A 16,015-nucleotide genomic window follows, 5' to 3' on the forward strand; every position below is an offset into this window, starting at 1 on the left:
GGCTATCATTAAATTTGCATTTACTGATAATGTCTAAATCAGTGTACCATTAACACTTCTCTTCATAAGTTTTTCTTCTATTAAGAAAGATGGAGTTTAAAGCAGGTCAATAGATAAGTAATGATCAAATTTTATAATCAACTATTACACCTTTTTTCATATCTGTAGTATGTAATAATTTTTAACCCTTAGTAAACAACTCTAACATAGAGGCGCACTGTAAATTGATGGCTTTTTTTATTTCTGTGTGGTTAGTAACACGTGATCATTGTATATTAATAGGTATATAAAGCAAATTTAATCAATTTCTCTGTATAGGTAATCAGTCAGTCTGATTCGTCTGAAATCCCATCTGCTGTTCACGTCATATAGCAAGAGGAACAAGAAAAACGTAAAGAAAAATTTAAAATGCAGAAATAGTAGATTTACCTTTAATTTCTGGCCAAGACATTTATAACACCTAAAATGACTTTTATATAATTTCAGGAAAATGATCCAGCCTTCATTTAATAGTGGACTTTTGCTCAAGGTAAGGAATCTAAAATAACAAAGTAAAAATATTTATTATACAGTAATGTGATAGCATCCTCACCCCTGATAGTCCAGTAAATATAATTTTGCAATAACTCCTGAAAGACCACAGATTTTTAATTGACCTGATAGTACAAGTCTCAGGACTTTTCTGGCTTGTCTTGGGGTGAGTTAATTTTAGTTTGTTTTAGTTGTCATTGTTGCCTAATTTTTTTTTAACTTTAGTTTATAGGGATAACAAGTAGTCTTTCCATTTGAACCATTTTTGACTCCAGAATAAAATGTGATGTCAAAAAAACCAGACATAGGATGGTATCACAGATTACAGTCATCAATCAATGGTCACTACAGGAGCACAATTGTGTACTGATCAGGTTTTAGAGATAACAAAAAGGAACTGAAAACTGGAAGAGCTGGGATCCTTTAAAAAAAAAAAAAAGCACTCAAGAAAACTTTGGTAAGAATATGTCTAAACCCAAAACAAAATGTACCTCAGACTGAGGAGGAAGAAATCATCAGCATCGTGCATTGGGCAAAGAGGGGGAAGAAATGTCCTCTAGGTTTCTAGTGAAAACATAGTGAAGATTTCAGGATGATGACAATTTGCTATAACCCTCTGTCCCATTACTTGCTTGAGGGATCCTTCTCTGTGCCAATTCAGGGGCAACACAGCTTCTACTCCTGTAGACAGGAAAACTCAGCTGCATGCTATGCTCTGGACAGTGCTCAAGGGAGAAATTGCCTGCATATGGGGAGCCCCCAGTATTCGATACGCTTCCATTGATCAATCCCATTGATGAGCATCAGTGCTTTTGTCGTGCAAGCAACATCATACAGGGAAAGTGCCTAACACTACTGGCCATAAATGTGTATGTAATTTGCATATTGCCTAAACTCAGACTGAATTCAAGCAGCTTACCAAGATAAAAGAGATGTCAGATTGTGGTCCTTTTGAGCACACCAAGTGTCCATGCTCTCCCAGAACTAGCAGCTCAAGTACATTAACAGGGGTTCTTACAGAGGTGTGAAGGTAGAGTTCAAGCAAATTTGTCTGATTTGTACACACTTCTATTCAACTAAGGGCTTTATATTCATAAATACATTAGCATTGCTCCAGCTGTGCTTTGTTCTGACACCAGTCCAGCAGCTTGCTCTGAAAACGTTTCTCTTATTGGCTTCTTCTTTCAAGACAGACACAAATGCCCACAGGGTTGAGGTGCAAGTGAAATTTTAAGTTTCTTTTTTCTCCCAACATCTCTGTGATTTGAACATGTGCAGAAATATGGAGTAGATCTATTAGGGCCCAATCTATGCTCTAATACCAACATAAAAACAGATGACACAAAATAGTCACAGAAGCTCAACTTTCAGAAGGATGAATCATATTAATTTGACAGATTTCTTTTATTCTTCAGGTTCTTGGCCTCTTTTTTTTTTTTCATTCTTTATTTTAATATTACCTAATGTTCATGAAAACAGGACCTGTTCATCACAGTCAAGGAAATAATTCATGGATAATGCTAAATTCTAGAAAGATAGTCTCAGGCTGTCGAGAATTCTGAGCATCCTCATTCTAATAGTTTTGGTAAGAACTGAATTCATCTGAGAAAGAAAAGTTCAAAATAATTTTCAGTACTAGTTATGGAAGGGTAGAGGAGACTCATCCCATTCTTCAAGTCATGCATACACATGCCCTCACACTGAGGCTTTTTATTTATACCTCCTAGAAAACAGTATGCCATCTGCACAAAACATCTGGACAGAGGTGCAATTGGTACCTTGCTTTCTATAAAACTAGTTCTTTAAAAACTGGACAACTCACTAATCATCATCTAATTGCAGAACTGCTGCTCTAAAATGCCCATAAGTGCAAAATAATAATAACAACTGCATGCAGGAGGCAGATGGTACCACCCAGTCCCACAACATAGAAGCAGCTTGTAATCTTTTGAAAAAAAGAAAACATTTCTAATTCTAAGGGATACTATAAAACGGTTGTACTGCATCCTTTCTGTCTGTCTTAGGTACTAGTTTCTATTTATGCATTTAGAAAAATGATTGACACTTGTAATTCATCAGAGGGAGAAACATATACAAGAAAGTATATTATTTTAACATTTGAAGTAATAATACTCATACATTTTAATATAAATATAATTTCTGCTGTTATGTGTCATATATTAGACATTAATTTCACATTTGAGGAGGTGAGGTGGTAGGAGTATGCCTTCTAAATTTTGCAGTTTGAGATGAGCATGACACACTTTGAAACTCTCAGATCAGCCATAAGATAATGTATTCCTTGTCGACAAACAAGCAGAAAATTCCAAGGTGCCAGTACAGCTAGGCATGGCCTTTATTCCAGAGGCACAACTACTTTTAAAAATAACTTTCACCCAGGAAAGCAAAATGTTTTGAGGATATAAACTGGGAGCTTGACCATGATTCAGAGAAGGCTTGTGTCAGTTTGCTATTTAACTACCACCTGTTTAATATTTTCATGTTTAACTAGTGACCAGAATGGGTAAATGAGGATTTGGCAGTTGATGTGGAAGGGAGCTCCCAGGAGGCCTTGAGCTGCTGCTCATGGCTTTATGGGACTGCAGGACACAGCATGGTGACAGTGACAAAATTGCAGGGTGATCCCCAGTGCCAGCAGGATTGACTGTCCTGGTCAGTCAGAGACCTTGGCCTTGGTGGAGTTCCTGAGGGTGGAGGTTGCTGTCTTGGTGACATTATCTGTGGAGCATGCACACAAATTGTAGAGCCACTAGCCCAAGAGAAGGGATGAGCAGACTGTGTAGCATCAAGGAGGGATCTGCAGCTTATTTGCAGAGACTCGGGGGGTGGGGGAGAGCTGTGCAAGCTCATGTTGCACAGAACGAGGGACAGCCAGAGGATATGCTTGAGTGGTGGAGGGTGTTATGGAGACTCCCATGACAGTGGAAGCTTGAAGCTTATGACTTCCGGCAGCAGGAAAGTTATTTCTCCACTTTCAGGTGTCACTGACAAGCTATAGGACCATGGTAACTAGAAAAGATGAACAAACTCTGCCCAAGAGTCATCTAGGTCAGCTGGGCTGGATATGTGGGCTAGAAACAGTGCCACCAGGAGAAGGTAATAGGTGGTTGTGAACAGAGCCTCCCTTCTTCAGCCAGCTGAGGCACTCACCTGCAAAGCTGACTTGCCAACTTTACCTACCAGAGGCCGAGATCTGCTATGTTTTGGAGAGACTGCCAAGAGGTATCCAGGCCACTAACTATTACCCCTTGCTGCTCATCCATATGGGCTCCAACAATACTGTCCAGAGAGACCTTGAGTGTGCTAGGAGTGACGACAGCATTCCAGGGGCCAAGATGAAGGGCATGGAAGCCCAACTTGTGTATTCCCTGGGCCTGCCAATGAAAAGGAAAGGTCGAGTAGGAGCAGATGCACCTTGTAGGTCATCATGATGTTGTGTGGCTGATGTTGCAGGTAGGGTATAGACTTTTATGACCACAAAGACCTATTTGAGAAACAAGGATTGCTGGGGAGAGACAGGATCCATTTGATGAAAATGGGGTAGCAGCATCTTCACCAACAGATTTACTAATTTAGTAAGGACAACTTTAACTTAAAAGCATTAAGGGATGGAGTTCAAAGCCCAAAGTGGAGAACAGAGGCAAGGAGGACAGTGGAATACAGTGTGATGGAGTATTCTCCCACACTTCCCTTGAGAAAGCAGCATGACTGGAGGCACATGTCAAGTGCCTGCATGTGAAAGAAAGCAGAATGGGAGACAAACAGGAAGAATCAGAAATCTGTATGAAACTGCACCGTCGTAGCCTCACTAGGGTCATGGAAAAGTGGTGGGGTATCTTGTACAACTGGAGTGAAGCAATGGAAGGGCACAGGCTCTTCAGGGAGTAAACCATTCACTGTGGAAGGAGCCTAGATCACCTGTGTAGGTTAGACACCTTACCTTAAGTGGTTAAGCTATGGAGAGATAAATCCTATACAAGTAGCTAAACTTGAAACAAAGCTTTATCAGTAATCCATGAAGTTTGATTTCCTTTGAGTCGCATTTGATAAACCAAACTTCTGGAAAATTGGTACATACTTTGCAGTTTCATCATCACTTTGATATTCCAAGCTCTGCTTATGGTTTCAAGCATTGAAAAAGCAGGCCAAGCAACTTAATGCCCTAGATTTCATTTGTAATATTTCTAGACTACGTATTTCACCTTTATTGTACCCTTTTCTACTGAGCACATATAATCTGATGACAGACTCTTTTAGAGTTGCTATAAAGAAACAATAAACACTCGTCTGACTAACCAGGGCATCTAATCATTCCTGGCAATCAAAGGATTTGTAAATGTCACTGCACTTTGTCACATCCGTCCAGCTGCCAGTGCAGTAGTGATGATTTCACTCGAGTGCTAAATTCTCTTGTCTGACCTCCAAACACGGCACACCTGAAGAATAAAGGAAATCGAAAGCTGGCATTTTCACACAGAAAATCCTTAATCAAAGTTGTCGAATGTGTTTATGTTCAAGAGAGATAGGGTCCCCAATACATTTTAATTAAAATATTTGATATAGCCCATTTTCTCTACTTCTGCTTCATATGATTCTACCTGAATAGAATTTTAGGTCCAAGGTTAACACTTTCCTGTGTCCTCTGTATTACTAATGAGCTTTGTAAACTGTAAGCCGTATCATATTTAGGCACAGACAGAACTGATTTCCATCAAGAGTGTTTACAGGATATAACCCTTATAATGGGAAGAAAGTGAGCTGTATCATTTGAAAACACTGCTTAATATTTAATTCTTTTTTAGCCTTTGAGTCTTTTTTTTAAATACTTCTCCTACTTTATGTGACCGTAACGTGTTATAAATAACATCGGAAATTTTAAGTATTTTTTCTTGTGTTGCTGCCAGTACTCTATCACTTTTCTGCTTTTTCTCAGAAATTATGGATAAACAAGCAAACAGACATATACTACCACGCTACTTTCTCAACAAAAAATAATATGAAATTTTGCTGGAGTATTAATTATAAAAATCAACAATTTAGTCTAGCTTTGCAGAAATTCAGTAAAGTGAGAGTTTGAGACCCAAAAGAAACAAACCAGAAACTTCAGGGGAAAAAACAACACCAAAACAAAAATCAAAAGTACATTTCTGGTGCTGAACTTTGCGGTGAGACTTGTCATCGGATGTGTCTAACTACAGCAGATGTCTACTTCAGAGCGGACTGTCCAGACTCATTGTGCTCCCTACACAGGGAGAAATGGATATAGCCCGGGCAGGGTTTTTGTTATCATAAAGTCTATGTCTAAGTAGGTGAGATCAATCATGCCCCAGCAAAGTCTACTTTTTAATTAGCTATAAAAGCAGTCTGGGGCAATTATATCAAATGTATATACGTACATTGTGGTCCAGTTTAATCCATTCCACACAGTTGGCAGTCTCTAATTTATAGAAAACATTATAGAGTTTTTTGTTTGATTTATGGGCAATAGTGATGTTTTTGTTTAAGATGTATCAAAACATTGTATTAGTATTCTATAGTGGTCAAAAAAGCAAACTAAATGTCTTTATCGACTAGGAAGAAAAAAGAAACAATATATTTTTGTATGAATCTATTGTCTGTCTGTCTCTTGCATATTTTTAGTATCTATCTGGATCTTCTACCTAAAAAGTACAGTAGAATCAGAAAGACAGAAAAGGGCAACAAGAATGATCAAAGTAATGGAATAGCTTTAGTATGATGAATGAGTAAATAGGCTGGGACTCCATAACCTTGAAAAGACACAACTGAGATTCTATAAAAGACTTAAATTATGAGTGGCACAGAGAAGGTGAATAGATATGGTTATTCACTTCTCATGATATAAAACTTAGGTGATTTCACATTAAAATAACACTGACAGGTTTAGAATAAAAAAAAAGTGGTTAGACAAGAGACATACCAGATATTAGACAAGAAGAGGTTAGACAAATTCACAGAAGAAGAAATAAAAATGTGATGCATAGTATAAACAGAAAAAATACTGTTGTCTTTGTTTTAAAGAGCTCATTTACAAATAGAAAGTAAAAAGTATTTGGCAGGAGAAAAGCAGGACACAAATTCAACAGTTGGTTCAAATCTGTCCTGTAAGGTCCCTGAATACAAGTCTTTTAACCAGAGCCTTTGAAAAGATCTGAAGAGAAAAAAAGGTGCTGTACTGAAAGTCTAGTTATGTCTATCCTTAAGGCTTGTGCACTTTTTGGTGCAAAGGTGGATTCCAGCACAGCCGATCCTCAAGAGTCATGTGTAAAACTCTAAGTTCTGCCACCTCAGGAGAGATGTTACTCCTTAGAGGCACTGTTCTAAAAACCAAATGAGATGCACATGTTCAGTGTTTTTACCTACAAATAAGGAGAAACATTTCAATTTTCAAGGCTTAAAAAATGATCTAATACACTAAATCACACTGACTACTGCACTGTGTTCCTGAAGCAATCGGTAACTTTTTTAGTTTTCACTGCAGAGGGGATACATTATTTATGAGCAAGCCAAGTAGCTCTATCTTCAAAGAAAGACCAGAGACTCTCATTGACATCCCTGAGAGATGGCTTCTCTTTTTCTTTTCTTTTTTTTTTTAATTGAACTATTTATTTAAAGACTTCATTATGAACTTAAGAGCCTCATTTCAAGCACATCAGCTGGAAAATCCTGGGTTTCTTTAGCAGTTTTTCAGCAAGCAGTAGTGTGGAACCTTGTCAGGTAGAAAGGGTGAAGCCCATGTGATATTTTCTCCTTTATTGGTAGTAGAAAAGAATTTCAATGGAACACATCTTACTATAGCGCTTTTGACAGTGCAGAAGTGTGAGCCCTGCTGTTTCCATATCAGTATAACTAAGCCGCAACCCTGCAAACACTTTATAGATAAGTAGCTTTAGATAGAATTAATATACCCTAATTTTAGCAGTTAAAAAATTAGCATTTGGCTTAAGCTAATTATCCAGCCTCACTATACAGAGACCAAAGAGCGACAGAGGCTCCTCCTAAAATAGTTATCTGAGATTGTCACTTGTAGAATTTTGTCTCTCTCAGTGACTGAAAAGCAAAAGAGCTTATTATTTAGAAGAACGTCCAGACCAATACATAGGTGTCTACCATCTCTAAATCTGATCTAGTCCTGTGGACTACTTTCATTATTAATGAAGAAGAATAAGTATCACCAAATGACAATTTCTCAAAAATACAAATCGAAGATAGCTCAAATGAATTACCATCTGCAGATGCCTATTTTTCTGTTTTGACTGTATAAGAAGTGACTCATTCAGAATTACACATCTACATTTTACTGCTAAAATTAGTCAGGTGAATGCCACTCACCCTTACCTTTTTATTGCTAAGGTTACACATATTGAATTAAAGTGCTTCTGAAAAACCTCAGTGTGCCTCTCTTTGCATCTGCAGCTGTCTAAAAACATTTAAATACTTGACTTCCTCAAACTTAGCCTCTCATGTAAAATAAAGACATCAGTAATTTTCTACCTCACAAGGATAGTGAAATTTAGAATGCACTAAAGATTGTGAGATGATCATTTCTACAAAAAAAAGGACAAAAGTCAACATGATAAATCTGCAGAATTAAGGTTTTATCATTATATTCAATATAGCACTGGTGGACACAGTTGTTTGTTATAGATATAGTATACAGAACTCATTGCATTGCCTTAGTTTTTTTGTCTGTCTCTCCAAAATTCAGGCAAGGCCTTCCGGAAAATACACGAGGGCTGGCTGTACTTTTAGACATACACTGAAACTATATTAATCTCTCTTCCGCATATGAAAAATCATTCCATTGATACAGAATGACAGTGACATTACACTCTAATAGACATAATAAAAATAATGCTCAGTCCCACTTTGATAGACGTTTCACCCTTCTAAATTACACAGTTCTACAGATCTGTCATTGTGGGGGAAAAAAAAATCTTTTAAAAAGAAAAAAACAAACACCCCTCCTGCAACAAAGAGAGAAGCTGGTTTTGATAGCAAATAAGAATATAGGCCTTCCTTATTTTGTACTAATGTCACATTCGTACACATGCTGCAATAAGAACTAGACATTTGGGAGTAGGGAATAATAAGATATAATCTAAGGGGATTCCTCAAAAGGCTGTATTGTGCAATGCTATCTGTAAAAGCATTAAAAAAGGGTTTACAACGTAAATAAAAATACAATAGTATCTGACCAGCTTCAAATATGTTAGACAACAAAACATAATTTAATGCAGAAAATAAACACAACCTTCCTAATTAGTTTTTTAAAGTTATTTACCTATTTCAAAGGGTATCCAGTGAAATCTCACCATGCACAGACCCTTCTGTTGATTGTATTCCACACCCTGCTGGTTCTATATACCTCCTGCTTTTGAGCAAAGCACTATGCCTAACAAGTCATAAGAAGTATAGTGGAAACCAAAGGAACAATGGCTGCAGTTAAAGGTATAAAGGGACTGTACATTCATGAAATGAATTTTAATCTTTCAATCTCTGAGGAAGTTGATCATGAAAACTAGCTGAATGATGGAAAAGTAGAGAAGTTTCTCACACCTTCCCACTTCCTTTAAAAAATAGTAATGATGGGTTCAATATCTGTTTAAGTGGCAGGGATTTATCTTTTACATCCTGTTGCCACCAAACTACACTTTGGGTTTTTGTGATCAGTCCAGGTTTTTTTGAGGGGGAGAGAGTTTATAACTGTATTTCAGGCTGTTGGCCTGATTGACAGCTAAATATATATATTAACCTATCAAGAAAATTTTGAATGGTTATCCCTTTTTTATTCTCAGAACTTATTAAAATTCCTCACCATTCATTGTAATGCACTGAATCCAATGAAAAGACTCTTAGCTATCCAATGTGAAAATTGTTAAAACATTTCAGCAAACATTTTCTTCTGACTGGGGAGAAAAAGGCACTTCAAATACTATTACTGCCACCTGTTTGGTTGCAGATGGCTTTACTCTCTGTCATGTTACATAGTGTACTGGTTTTGGCTGCATAGAGTTAATTTCAATCATAGTAGCTAGCATGGTGCTGTGTTTTGGATTTGCGATGAAAACAGTGTTGACAACACATTGATGTTTTAGTTACTGCTGAGCAATGCTTACACAGAGTAATGTGTAGTAATAGCGTAATTGGAGTGATGGCGTTTGTCTTCCCAAGTTACCGTGACGCGTGATGGAGCCCTGCTTTCCTGGAGATGGCTGAACACCTGCCTGCCCATGGGAAGTAGTGAATGAATTCCTTATCTTGTGTTGCTTGTGTGTACAACTTTTATTTTACCTATTAAATTGTCTTTATCTCAACCCATGAGTTTTCACAGTTTTACCCTTCTGATTCTCTTCCCCATCCTGCTCGGGGGGGAGCAAATGAGCGGCTGTGTGGGGCTGAGCTGCCTGCTGGGATTAAACCACCACACATGGATTCCTAACCTTTACTTCGGAGAGTAAGCTGTCGTTCATGAGAGTGGTTAATCTCCATGGCTAATCATTCTGTAAGTGGAATGTGTGGGAACCATCTGACATCTTTCAGGCTGAAAAAGCAGGTGTGATGGATGTCTAGGAATATTACTTCAAAGGTCTGCCAGGTAGTGTGATCTCAGAGACAGGACAGGCTATTGAACTGGGACTCTATATGCAGATTGTATTCAATCGCTTTCCCATTTGTCTGTAGGTAGCTGTTAACAACTGTTCTGAACTTACAATGCCTCAGTCCCTGTGTAAGAATGGACATAATGATAATTGCTAATAATACAAACTTTTACAATTCACTGATATAAAGAATGGAAAGCATAATTGTATTCACTACTAATAATAACCAGTACTAATAGCTAAAAGTTGTTAGCAGGTAGATGTATCTTAGGTGAAATAATTTAGATGATTTCAAAAGATAAGGAACAAAGACAACTACATCTTTACAATTGATACTACATTTACATTTTCCAGGAGTCTTTCCAGAGAGGTTGAAATTAATAGGATGAGTCCTGTGCTGAAAGTAAGGCATATGCTTAAATTCTTGCCTATCTGGGATGTCATTATGCATTCTTTCACATCTAAAGGTACATCTTTTTTCCTACAAAAAGCCAATGTAAAGAAGATTTAATGCACTGTGAGGATGCGAATAGACACATGAAACTAGGTTTGGTTATTTTTCTAGGGAAAACAAAAACCAAAAAAACTATTCAAGAAGGTTAAACTACTTGCTTTCAAACAGAATTTGCATGGGATCTTTGACAAATGTTATGTTCTTATTACTGCATTCTGTGAAAATTTGGCTTGATAGGTCTTTCATAACTAACAAGTTATGAGGAACAGTACATTTAGCAGGAGTTACAAATTATTTTAGATAAATTGCTTTGCTTATAGTGACTTGACAAATTTGGGTCTTGACATCAAGAAAAGAAAGGAGGCAGGTAAGCTTTGCTGAGAAGGGAGGCTTTTGGTGAGAGCAGAGGTATTTGATATGAATGTTAGCAAATGATAACACACCATTAAGTTCCAGTGAAATTCCATTAAGTTCAACAGCACTGGCTTAAGCATTGAGCAATTAGTCATTGCAAGTGAATACCAGGATTTGCTTTTCTGATAATAAACAACCATTATGCACATTTAATGTTTATTAATTTACCTTTTTGCTTTTTGACTTGACAACAAAAAACAAACCTGGCCTTTTGTGTATGGAGTGCTATTGTCAGCTAACATGAAGCTGGCCAATTCTTGCCTCTGCTTAATGTTATTCCAGTTCACTGCTTATGGTAGGTATTTTTTTTCCCTGTAGAAACATGTACATGCTAAATCTGCAAAAGGATGTGGCAATAGCTGAAATAATTTTAACTCTGTAACTTTTTAGCTGCTAAGTTAAAAAGCTAGTTGGCCTTGACTGCTTTTTCTCAGTATGGAACTTGCTTACTCACTCTTGACACAAATTCTGTTTTATGGGTCAATAATGTATTTCACTCCCTACAGAGCTTAATCAATTGCCATAGAATCTCCAGGCAGGTTATACTTTTGTGAATTTGTTCCCCATCAGCTCTTTCCTTTTAACTCAAACTGAAGAATGTAGTATGTCCTTTTCTCAACTGATGCTGTGTTTTTGGTTTTTGTTTTCCTTTGTTTCTTTATTTTTCTCTGAATGACAACCTTGGTTACAATCCTGAAATATTCTCATATAGACATGCTCAGTAATTAAGCATGCCATGTATGTACCTAAATAACAATCATAATCAACCTTCATCAGTAGAGGCTAACTGGAAAATGCCAAATCATTCTTTTCCACACTTCCGAGTGAAAGCTTGTGTTTATCTAACCACACCGTGCTTCTGAGGACTCAGTCACTTATCTGAAGAAAACATTGTGTAACAGGAAAATATAATCAGGCATATTAATCTTTTCATTAGGTTCTGAACGAGTTACTGACAGGATGAGAAATATTTCTCTTTGATTAAGTAAGCAGCAGCAGGATAATGTCCTTTAGTCATAGATGATGACACAGGATAAATCCTTTGACAATTTGTGGGAAAATCATCACATTGTGAATGGAAAGGATAAAAGAAGAGTTTGTGTTCTTCTATGCTCTGACACACTATACGGGAAAAGAAGGAGTTAAAGAACTATTATTTTCTTCATGTAATGTAGCTGCATTTTTATTAGGAGATTGTAGGTTTGTAACCCTGGGACTAGAGTGTGAATTCTATCTTTGAGCCTTGGTTGAATCAATATGAAGTATGGGTTTACTCATTGCAACTGTCCCCAAAATATTGTTTCTGGCAATTGCAAAGGTCAATAGACTTTCAACACTTTCCTTTATCCTGCTCGCATTCCTGTGTCTGCAGCATGGTTCCTTACTTCACAGTTCTTTAAAGTTAACAAAACTGTCTCTGCTCACTTAGCATCTTCCTGACAATAGCACAGCAGGAGAAGAGAAAATTTTCTTCATGTGTTTTTCATGCGCTCACTGCAATGGAAACAGAGGAAGAGACCCTTTGGAAGCTCTAATTAATCCTACCTGCAAAAGCAGCACCTATTTTTAGCTTCAGTACTTAATCTATTTGTATATACCTATGGAATTATTTATACAGTCTCCCTGCACCAGTCTTTATTCATATCTATGTCAAACATTACTGCTTAACATTTCCTCGGTCAACTCCACAACTCATTTCAAATAAAATTTAACCATCCCTCTATGCATTACTCTTAAATTCTGTCAGCAATCTATCAACGCAGCCAAATTACGTTAACACAAAAATTGTTGCTGGCCATGACTAATGACTGCCAAAGACTACACAGCCCGCTTCCTACTACTGAGGGGCAGTGGGAGGAAATTTTCTGGCATCTCATGCAAAACTGGAATGCAACAAAAGACTTACCTGTCTTTTTGTAGAGTAAAGCCTATCGTATAGCACAGTATTTCTGTTCGAGCTGTGACAGTACACGGACTGGAAAAAGGAACATGTCTGATTCCTGTTTTTTTCTGTTTTCTGTAGTTTCCAAAACACTTTCCCCCAAAGCCTGGTGTCTATGTTTAGCTTTTGTTCTCATGTCAGGTTTTGTTTTGAAGCAAGGCTTCAACACCACCATACAGACTGACATTGTTCATATTATTTAACTATACTAGTCTGGGAGTATGTCAAAGTTTGCATCCCTAGCACAACCAGCATACATTTTGGGAGGTAGCATGTGCTATCCCCAAACCGTTCTCTTCAACAGTTTGGATGAAGCCATTCTTTTTGTGGGATAGAAGATCTTATCTGTATGAATGCATACTATATTATACTACCTGGTTTGAGGTCTTGACTACGATAGATGCAGCCTCATTGCTTCCTTCATTCTACTCCAGTTCCTGGCATGCCAGTGTTGACTTTTCTATCACAGCTATCCAAGATGACTGGAGCAGGACTTCTCTGTTGCTTAAGCACAGCTAAATTTTTATGCTCCAGGAATGAAGGAAAAAAAAAACCTTCTGATGGCATTATTCAGAATTTCTAATAGTAACACAATAATCCTTCCTGTTCCATTTCCATAAGATAAGCAGAGTGCCCAAACAAATCAAGCTAAAGGGACTCCATACCATTAAGTATTTTGCCCCAGTTTTACCTTCCTTTTCAAACACTTCTGGTCTGACGTGCCAGGCCCTGCTGAAACAAAATGACCAGACTGATGAGGTAAAGGAGAAATCAACAGGACCAATGCTAGTCTTTCCTCCAATCCCCAGTCCTGTTTGTAGGGTTGTCTGAACAACCATCTTCACTACTAGTTTGTTGGGTTTTTTTTTTCCCCTTGTATCATGGCAGGGACTTCTTTATGTCATGCAGGTATCAGGGCCATAGTCACTCTCTACTAAGGCTGATGGATCTACTTCAGTCTCAAGACTATGAAGAGTTTGCCACTGGCAACTAGTGTTGTCAGCAGGTCAAGGGAGGTGATCCTTCCCCTTTACTCAGCACTAGTGAGGTGACACCTGGAGTACTGTGTCCAGTTCTGGGCTCCTCAGTACAAGAGAGATATGGACATATTGGAAACAGTCCAATGAAAGGCCACGAGGATGATTAAGGGACTGGAGCAAATCATGTATGAGGAAAGGTGGAGACAGTTGGGACTGTTTAGCCTGGAGAGGAAAAGGCTTGAGGGGAATCTTATTAACGTATATAAATACTTGAAGGGAAGGTGCAAAGAACAGGGAGCCAGGGTCTTTTCAGTGGTGCCCAGTGAGAGGACCAGAGGCAATGGGCACAAACTGAAACACAGGAGGTTCCATCTGAACATCAGGAAATGCTTTTTCACTATGAGGGTGACTAAGCACTGGAATAAGTTACCCAGGAAGGCTGTGGAGTCTTACCAATGTATCTTGTTGCAGTAAGAAATTAAGCATAACCATATTGATATAAAACAACTTTAAGTCAAAATCAAAGAGAGGGTTCAGCTGACCAAGTGCAGGATAGATTCCACGCTATTCACCCCTGTCCTTTTATACTCAGTAGGCAAAGGCACTCTGAATGTGCAGATCATTTCATCCCAATATAGATGTCTGGATAGGTCAGATAAACCCTTCTCTTTAAATGTCTGTTTCTCTCCAGTGTCTCCAAAACAAATTTGACATGAGCAACTCAGTGGAAACACCTGCACTGCAGATTTCTAAAGGCAGGTGAGATCTCTCCCACTCAGAATTTCTATTCACATTTTGTATTGGTTTCTCACAATTACTGTATAAAAATTATCTGTGATAATCAAAAAGCCCAAATATGTAAAATCTGAAAAATACATATGTGGTTCCCAGTAGTATGATATAGAGCCATTTCAAAGCTCTCCAGTGTAGAAAAAGAGGACCTGTAGTAGCTCAAGGATGAGATGAGTGTTTAGAGAAATAGGCTTTGTTTTGCTGTTTGATGCTACAGGTAGAAGTAACTGCCACTGCTGCTGTTGGGACAATACTTCCCATAAAATTAGTTAACATCTTGCCCACCCCAGACCTTAAAGGCATCAGTAGAAAGGACAACTAAGCTCTTTATACTCAATTACTCAACAGAAAGTGGAGACCAACTGCATTTCTGGCAGTCTGCTGTTTTGGGCAGCAGCCCAGTTTGTCTCCTCCAAGACACAACTCTACAATAATCTACAAGCATGTTGAATTAGCAAGAGCAGTGAGTGAGTGCTTGCAACCTCAGAAATCAAGACTGTGCTTGAACCAGTAACCTTTAACATATCTATAAAGCAGTTGGTACCTGCCCTGGGATTCTTTGCTCTTACCATGTTATGAGAATGATCCTGAAGTAAAATAAGGTAATTCATACTACCTGGAACATTATTGCATTTTATACACATACTACATACTTTTAATCATCCAAATCTATATATTTATACTGTATGTATTATATACATGAAGTTATTTATGTCTTATGCATATATATTAGCTATATAGTTATTTAGGTATTGTGTATATATATGCATCATATATATTGTATGTATATAGATAGATGCACTTTTAAAATTGACTTATTTATTTTCTGGACTTTTATGTTTATATTTTTGTCCTTGTGTTTAGCAGCTGTATTTAATAATGACAGAATAGTACAAATTGTTTTTTTGTATCATGCATTCATTTTTTCCAACATTTGAATTATGCCTGTATTTAATTTGAATGTCAATAAAAGATTTGCAGAAGAAAAGATTTCCACATAAGTTTTAAAATACCTGATATTTTTCTGTCTTCCTCTTCTCAAGTTTTATTTGCTTGATTTTATAGTTAAGCCTCAATAACTAAAAAAATAAGACAGCAATAGGAGAAATAAGACGAACATCAGTGACTCAATTTTAGCATTTGATAATAATCCTTTTTAGAACAAAAAAGGTGATCTGTTTGGAACCATAAATTGTGTAAATTGGTGGTGATGTCTCTACATGACACAACATAAGAAGGAAAAACTACTGGACAATACAGG

This window comes from Aptenodytes patagonicus, chromosome 3, assembly GCF_965638725.1.
Source record: "Aptenodytes patagonicus chromosome 3, bAptPat1.pri.cur, whole genome shotgun sequence".
Lineage (NCBI taxonomy): Eukaryota > Metazoa > Chordata > Aves > Sphenisciformes > Spheniscidae > Aptenodytes > Aptenodytes patagonicus.